This window comes from Cladophialophora immunda (assembly GCF_000835495.1).
Source record: "Cladophialophora immunda strain CBS 83496 unplaced genomic scaffold supercont1.3, whole genome shotgun sequence".
Classification (NCBI taxonomy): Eukaryota; Fungi; Ascomycota; class Eurotiomycetes; order Chaetothyriales; family Herpotrichiellaceae; genus Cladophialophora; species Cladophialophora immunda.
The window spans coordinates 2,017,520-2,026,469 of NW_015622543.1; positions in this window are offsets into that span (position 1 = coordinate 2,017,520).

An 8,950-nucleotide genomic window follows, 5' to 3' on the forward strand; every position below is an offset into this window, starting at 1 on the left:
AGCTAAGACTCGTATCTTTCCCCCGTAGAGAACGTTTAACGTTAGAACGTCTAGAAAAGCTAGTAATTAAGTCCGATTTAATACTCTCTAAGAGGGAAGTTCTTCTAGAAATCCTATATAATTAAGAAGGAGTATTAGTATAGGAAGTTAATAAAATTAGTTAAGTCTAATACGAAGTTATACTACCGTAGATTATTTAGACCGTTTCTTATACTCCGTAATAGATAAAGAGTTTTCTAGTTCCTAAGGTACTTAAACTAGTTATAATTAAACTAGTTAAGGATAAGATCTAGTAGCGTCTCTTTAAGTTTAGCTATAGTTTATATAGAAACTCGTTCTTCCTAATTAAGAAGAAGAAACTAGAGGAGTATTAGCTAGTTATTACTACTTAAAATATTAACTAAGTTACTATAAGAGATACGAATCTATCTCCTTTATTAGATAACTTCGTAGAAGAGTTCTCGGAGATATATATAACTTCTTTACTAGATTAGCTCTCTAATTATGACTAAATAGAACTTATAAAGGAGAGTCGCGACCTTACGGCTATCTAGACTCTAATTAGGTTAGTTCGATACGTAATCTTATCTTAAGAAGCTATAAATTTAGTAGTATAGTTCGTAAGGATTACGAACTATATTCTATAGGAATAAATCCTAAAGCGTACTTATCTATTTCTAGATAATATTATAGTAAAGGGCTCGAAGATAGATTATCGATAATAGGAAGTAGCGCTAGGAATATATCTCTTCGTATTAGAGTACTTAATTAACCTTAATAAGGTAATACTTAATCTTAAAAAAGTTAGAGCTATAGTTATAGACTAGAAATTATAGCTCTATATAAATAGAATAGAGGTAGTTAGGTACGTCTATAATAGAGATAGATAATATCCTTAAGAATTAAAGACTTATAAAATCCTAACCTAACTAATCCTAACTAATTAGCCGGAACTCTATAGGTTCCTTAGGATTTATATCTATTACTATATCTAGATTCTATACTTTATAATATTAGTCGAGCCCCTATATATATTACTTAGGAAAAATATACTCTAGAAATAGACTAAGGTTTAAGACTAGAGTATAAAAGCCCTTGAACTTACACTATCTTCTCCTCTAGCCTTAGTAAGCCTTAACTATAGGGAATGGGCTAGTCTCATTATCCTAGCGGTTAACGTTAGTAGACGTAGATAGGGTATAGTGATTATATAGATTAATCCGGCGACGTAAAAACGGAGAGCTACTTAGTACGAGAGCGGTATCTAGATTAAAGCTAAACTAGAATACGATGCCCTAAAATAAGAAGCTTAAGAGCTTCTAAAGACCTTAAAGAAGTTTAAACGGTAGTTATACGCCGTCTACTTTGTGATAGAGACGGACGTAATGACTCTCGTAGCGTAGCTTAACTAGTAGTCTATAGATCTCCTAGGGGTAGTGATGAATTAGTAGTTAGTATAGATCCGAAAATTCAACTTTAAAGTACGATATATACTTAGCAATAAGAATACGGTTACTAACGTACTATCCTAACGTCCTCTAACTAAAGAAGATCTAAAGGAAGCTAAGGAGGAGGAGGATATTAACGATTAGATTAAAGTCTAAATACTTTTTATATATAGAAGCCTTTAGCCTATTAAATAGACTACTACTAGAAGAGACTTTATAATAGTAAGGCCGATAGTAATTCGCGCAAGAGATCGGACTATAGACCTATAAGAACTATATATAGTCTAGCTCTTTAAAGACGAATACTTAGAACGTTCAAAGTAACTTACGAAATACCTCTAGGATTAGTAATATCTATAGAGGATAAGTAATAAAGAGTTTAAACGCTTATAGAAGAATTCTATATACTTTTTTATCTAAGAAGATTATCTATTTAGAAAACCGATAGTAAATAAGTCGAGTTAATAAGTCGTTAATAGTAATACTAAAAGGAAGAGAATCCTTAAGTTAATATATAATAACTCTAGATACTTTAGGCGTAAGGCGATATATTAGAGAGTATCTAATTACTATTTCTAGAAAGGTTAGTATTAAGATATCTAGGTATTTATAAAGACTTATCCTAAATACTAGTTCCAAGAAAGTAGGAGGCTATATAATAAGATATTTCCTACGTTAGTTAATATATAATAGGAATAAATTAGTATTAACTATACCCTAATACTATTATTATAAGGAAAAAGGTATCTTATAGAAGCCTAGAGTAATATAAGCGGCTAGATTAAGTCTAGAGATATTACCTCTACTAATAGCGCGATAGTAGCGAAGTTCCTATATAAAGAGATTATCTATCGCTATAGACTATTTAGGAAATTAGTATATAACGGTAGGCTAGAAAATAAGGGATAGGTGAAAGAACTCACCGAAAGATACGGAATTAAACGCATTATTACCTCTACCTACTACCCTTAGGCTAATAAGTAAGTAAAGGTAAGATATAAAGGTATTATAAATACCCTTTTAAAAATATATTAAACTAACGGAGGAGATATATAGATAAATTACCTTTATATCGTCCTTTAGGTAGACTAGATAACTATTAAAGTTAAAACTAGAATAATACTATATAAGATTAAATTCTTAGACTAACTAATTTTACTAATTAAACTTAAGATTATAACTTAGAATATTATAAACTAGGATAAAGTTATTAATACTATGGATTTGATTACTATAAGAGCCTAAGCTCTCGAAAGGTGGAATAAAGACTTAGAAAAGGCAATAGCTTACCTAAATAGGATATAAAGACTTAGGAAGGAATAGTTTAATAAATAATATAGCTTATATCCTAAACTATTTAAGGTAAGTATACTTATACTTAGTTACGATACTATAGGATTAATAGATATATCTATAGAAAAGAAGTTAGCCTTTCGATAGTTTAGACCGTTTAGAATTATAGAAGCTAATTAAGAGAAGAGTATATATACATTAGTGAAACTCAATAGTACTTATCTAATAAGTACCTATACTACTAATCGCTTAAAGAGATTCTATTCTAGGCCGGTAGACTTCCTAACTAGGGAAGATTTAGCGCTAGGAGAGGTTATTAATAATAAAAACTTATAAAGAACCGTAATATAAGATCTACTATACCTTATAAGGATAGGAGATACTATAGACTAGGACTCTCACTCCCTAGACCTAGACGAGACTCACCTCTATCGTAGTTATAGACTTTAAAATAGAATAATAATACTACTATCCTTAATAATAGTAGTTGAAATTCCTCTAATAACTAAATAAATACGGAGGGAATATAGCGGTCTAACTATCTTCGGAGAATCTCTTAAAATATAAACCGCTTAGGTTTCTTTACTATCTCTACGCTTAGCTATTATAAAGCGGTAGGGGAGGTAACGCTCTAACGTAAAAGTCGCTAAGTCTAGACTTCTTAGAAATGCCTTTTCCTCTCTAATAGACTCCTAAAAGAGAGTAAACTACGATACTCTTAGCTCTATAATCTCAATAACTACGGAACTCCGCTATTAAAAAGAAGAAGAGAGAGAATAGTATAGTTTACTAGACTAAGAAAGAACTAAAAGATAAAGATAAAAGGTATACTAGAGAAGAAAGTTTAAGGTTAACGCTAAGGAAATTAGCGCGGACTCTAATTAGTCAGAATTTACCTATATACTATATAGAGAAAAAGAAAGTACGTTAATTAGTTAAAGCCTAAGATAGTAAAAATAGCTATCCGCGCCTAGTACTATTAATGATAAGGCTAATACGAGACTCTAAAGAATACCTTAACGGACTAGGTGAATACGCTAAAGATTTATATGCGGAGGAAAGGAGAAAGACTAGTTATAGATATAATAACTTAACGATCTTAAGCGTTATCGTTAGGTAATAGTAGGGTTATTATATACTAGTAATAGTACTAATAATAACTCTATTACTAGGAGTTAGAGTCTAGTATAGGATTAGTTTAAAGAGTAATAATCTAAAATGTAAAATAGGAAGGTTCTACCGTAGAAATGCCGGGGAGTATATACGCCTAAACGATTAGGTATAAGTATCTATCTCTTACCTTTTAACTAACCCTCCTTCCTTCCTACTATAGTCTTATAACTTAATCTTCTATCTCCTACGCCCTTACGAGTTATTTAGGGTTCTCTTATCTTAATCTACTCTTAATATTATCTTTTAAGTAAACCCCTAAAAGATATAGATTAGGGATCTTAATGTAAGTTTATCTTTAAGTTTATCGTTTAGATAACTTAATATGCTCTTAACTTAATATTTCCATTAGAACCTTCCTTCTAAACTCCTCTCTCTATATATCTATAAGCTTATTAGTAAGATATCTAGGAATCTAAGGGTACTACTACTAAAACCTCTAATAATCCATCCAAACTCTACTTTAATATCTATAGTCGGTAAGAGCGCTTAATATTAAGTACTTAATACTAAAACCGTTAATAATTAGCCTATTCTTACCGTTAAATATCCTAATAACCTCTAAGAAGTCTCCCTTAAAGACGTAATAGTCGCTATAAATTAGGATAATATTAATTAAGTTAGGGACTTTTACGGCTCTCTTAAAGTGAAATATCGATAGATAGAAGATATTCGTAACTTTATAGCCTAACGTATCTTCAACCTCACTAAAGACCTTCCTAACGCTTATAAAGCCTTTAAGAAGTGCGTTAGTCTATCAAAAGGAAAGAAGGAGTTTAATATAAGGCATAATTATTAGATAGAGGTACGTAATAAACTACTTTCGGAATATAGTAGAGTAAATAATATAAGCCTCTTTAATTATAAATATAAAGAGAAGGGTATCCCTATACTAAAGGGCGGATTCTTAAAGCTCCCTATATAGACCTCTAAAGCCTTCTTTAATAAGTTAATTATTCCCTATGGAGGAGATATAACGACCCTTTTAGATTAATATTAATTCGCCTAGAAATACCCTATATAGTATAATATACTACCCCTTCTTCTATTATAAAACGCGTTATATAAGATAATTACCCGTCTTACTAGAATTCGGGAGGGGTGTTACGAGCTACTATATGACACGTGAGGTGTCCATAGGCAAACCCGCGGTAGTTCGCTTAGTGATATAGTAGGGAGGGACGCTATAGCTAAGACTAGAAACTAAGTGTATAGTATATAGACCTATACGTATAGTAGATAATCGTAAGGAACTTAATTCTCCGTAACTATTATTAACTATAAGGAGAACTATATAGCTAAGTATAGCTATATACTACTTAGGATATATATCTAATATATTACTCTATTAAATATATTAAACATATTAATATATTTCTAAGCTAACTTAGGTATATTACTTTATTACCCCACCTAGTTACGTTAATATATTTACTAAGATACTAGTATCTAATATATTCTCCTTAGTTAACCTTCCTTCCTATCTTTCTCCCTTAGTCTCCTATATAGTCAGTTCGTAATACCTCCCCCTCCTTTAACGTATGCGTTACCCTTAACGTACTTAAGGTAAGTATATCCCTTCCCTTCTACCTTTTACTTCCTCCTTATAGCTAATTATACTAAAGGTTCTAAAACCCCCTCGATCCTAACGATACCGTAATTTAGGTAACGCTATTATAAAGCTTAGCTCTCGCGCTTCTAATCCCTACCTAGAGTATACTAAATCGTACTCTATCTACATTATTCATTATAGCTATTCGAAGTACGGTCCCTATACTAAAAAGAACATAACCTATTATAGTCACTTTTTAAAAGCCGAGTTTAATTAACTCGAGAATAAGAAGTAGGAATTAATTTAGTAAGGTTAAGAGGCCTAAAATTTAATATTAGTCTTAACTAAATAATTATTAGAAACTTAGTAGCGTATTATTAATATAAATAAAAGAGTAGATATCCTAATGAAGCGTTAGGAGGACATAACGGATCGTAAGGTAGCGGCCTTAGGCCTACTTAATAATAGTAATAGTACGGATATAGCGATAATAGATATAGATCCCTTTATTTAGGATAATCTAGCTTTTAATGCGGTTATTTTTTCTAATCTATCCCTCCCTTTTCCTAAGTTTAGGGATATAGGGTAGTCTTCTAAATTATCTAATTAATAATTCTTTAGTACTATTATTCTTTATTCCGATCCCTAAGCTTAATTCTAGATAATCTAATATAGTACTAGTAGTATTTAATAATAAGTATCTTAGGTACGTCCTCTCTTAGTTCCTAGGTATTAGGTTTAGTTATTAACTAGTATACTAGATATTATATTAGTATTAGGAACCCTCGATAGACTAATATCTTTTCTAGCTTCGTTTCTTATATCCTATATAGTCCTACGTTAGTTATTCTTCGCTAATATCTAGTATTAGTCTTATCTTCTAGTTCTTTAGGAATAATAGATTATATATCTATTCTTCGATAGTATTCTCTCTTTACTCTAGATAGTAAGTCGTTACTATACTCCTAGATATTTTCTAAATCGTTATATCCTAACTACTTAACTAGATATATATTAATATATTTAATAGCTTCTAATCTAGGGCTAAAGTTAACTAACCTCTTAATCTTATACTTTAGTTCTCCTATTTCCTTATTAATCTCTACTAGTTCTAGTTTCGTATTTAGATCCCTATATAGTTCTAATAGAGATTTATAGAATACTAGGTATATTTCTAGTATCTTTAGGAGATCTAGTTCATACGTAACTAGTCCTAGTTTCTTTTTAATATAATATAGTCTAATTTTAGTATAATCTAGTTTATCGCTTAGTTATTTTATTTTGATATTTTTTCTTCTTATATAGACTATCCCTCCCTCTTTAAGGTCTAGTCTCTTAGATCTTTTTTTATTTTCTCTTTCTACTGTTTTTTCTAATATTTTTTATAATTCTTTTTATATTATATTATATAGCTCTTTTATTTTATCGACCTTAATCCTTACTTTTTCTAATATTAGTTTCTTAAATTTTAGTATCTTAAATATATTTAGATAGTGTCTATATATTATGTAAAATAATGATATTCCTATTTGTAGAATATCGCCATTTAGGCGTATGGCCTAATTAGGCCTAGCGTCTTATCACGTGACTAGTTAACGCTACTAGTCTATACTAGATCACGTGATATAGGCGGTGGCATTAAGGGTGGCGTTACTATAACGTGATTGATTACTAATAGTGATTAGAAATCTACCTTCGAGGTACTTCTATCACTATCTAGTAGTGTTTCCTTTGGCTATATAAGAGCGTTCTCTCCTCTCAGATAGTTAACTTAACTAAGCTTCCTAACAGTCACATACATTACCTAAAAGGGTACGATCCTATGAGCCAATCTACTCCATGTCCTCCGAACACTATTACTACGGTACTATTATTAAATACTATTTATACCGTTAGTAGTAGTTATACCTAATTATCTTACTAGTAGTTAACGTAGTATCGTAAATATTATTCTAGTATTTAGTTTATTCTTTCTATTTATCTATCTATCTATAAGTAGTATACCGTTAATAACTTTATATCTATTCCTAAGAGGTCTATTAAGGATTACTAAAATTATAATGTAAATAGTTTATCTCTATCTAAGATTATTTCATTTAGTATTCCGTATTATAATATAACTATTCTAACGAATAAGTAGGCTAAATCCTTTACTATTACCTTTTCGGTAAATAGTAGTATATATACGTATTTCGTTAGTCTTTCGATAATTACTATAATACTATTATACTCTTTATTCATAAGGGGTTCTTAAGATATTAGTAGTTTTATAATAAAGTTAATTATAATAGAGTCCTATAGTCTATTCAGTATTTATAGTACTATAAGTAATCCGTATAGTCTATATCGTTCTTTCTTTATTTTCTTATAGGTATCGCATTTTCCGATATATTCTTCGATATCTTTTCTAAGTCCTTTCTATATAAAGTCTCTTATAATTAACTTAATTATTTTTATAATTCTAGGGTACTCTATAAGTTAGCTATCGTATCTCTCTTTTATAATATTCCGTTTTTACTCTTTAGTTAGCTTAATATCTATAATTACTAGATTATAGTCGTATCCTCTATATTATAGTATCTATCCATTAGTCTTAAGTAGCGTATTAGGTTCGGGTCCTACTACCCCTATATAGTCTAGTCTTCTACTTAATGCGTCTACTTAATTATTTTTAGTTCCTTTAATATAGTAGATTCTAAAGTTATATCTTACTAAAGTTTCTACCTATCTTACTTATCGTCTATTTAGGTCCTTTATTATTATCTAGTAAGTAAGGTTTTTATAGTTAGTGAATATCTATACTAGGTATTTTATCCCTTCTAGATATACTCTCTATTATTATAATACTTCTATAATAATAAGTAATTCTTTATTATAGATATTATAGTTTAATTCTAGTTAAGTTATTTATCTTAAGTAGTAGACTATAAGTCGTGATTAGCCATTCTTATCTTTCTATATAAGATATACTCCTATAGTCTTGTCTAACGTATTAGTTTCGAGTATTAACTCTTTTTCTAGGTTAAATAATATAAGGATAGGTATAGAGGTTATCTACTCCTTTAGTCCCTTAAAGGCGTATTCACATTTTTCATCCTAGTTAAAGGTATAGTCTTTCTTTATTAAATTCATTAGAGGTACTATAATTCCTAAAAATCTTCTAATAAATCTCCTATAGTAGTTAATAAGACCTAAGAACTATTATACTTCTTTTATACTTATTAATATAGGCTAGTTATTAATAGCCTAAACTTTATTAGGGTTTAGCGTTAGTCCTTATAATAATACGATATAGTCTAGAAATACTATTATATATATATAAAATTCGTATTTACTTAATTTAATCAGTAGGTCCTTCTCTTTTAGCGCTTATAGGACTTTCCGTACGTATTAGATATACTTATTATATATTTTAGAAAATATAAGGATATCGTCTAAATAGGCGACGATAAACTCGTCTAAGTACTCTCTTAGGGTGTTATTAATA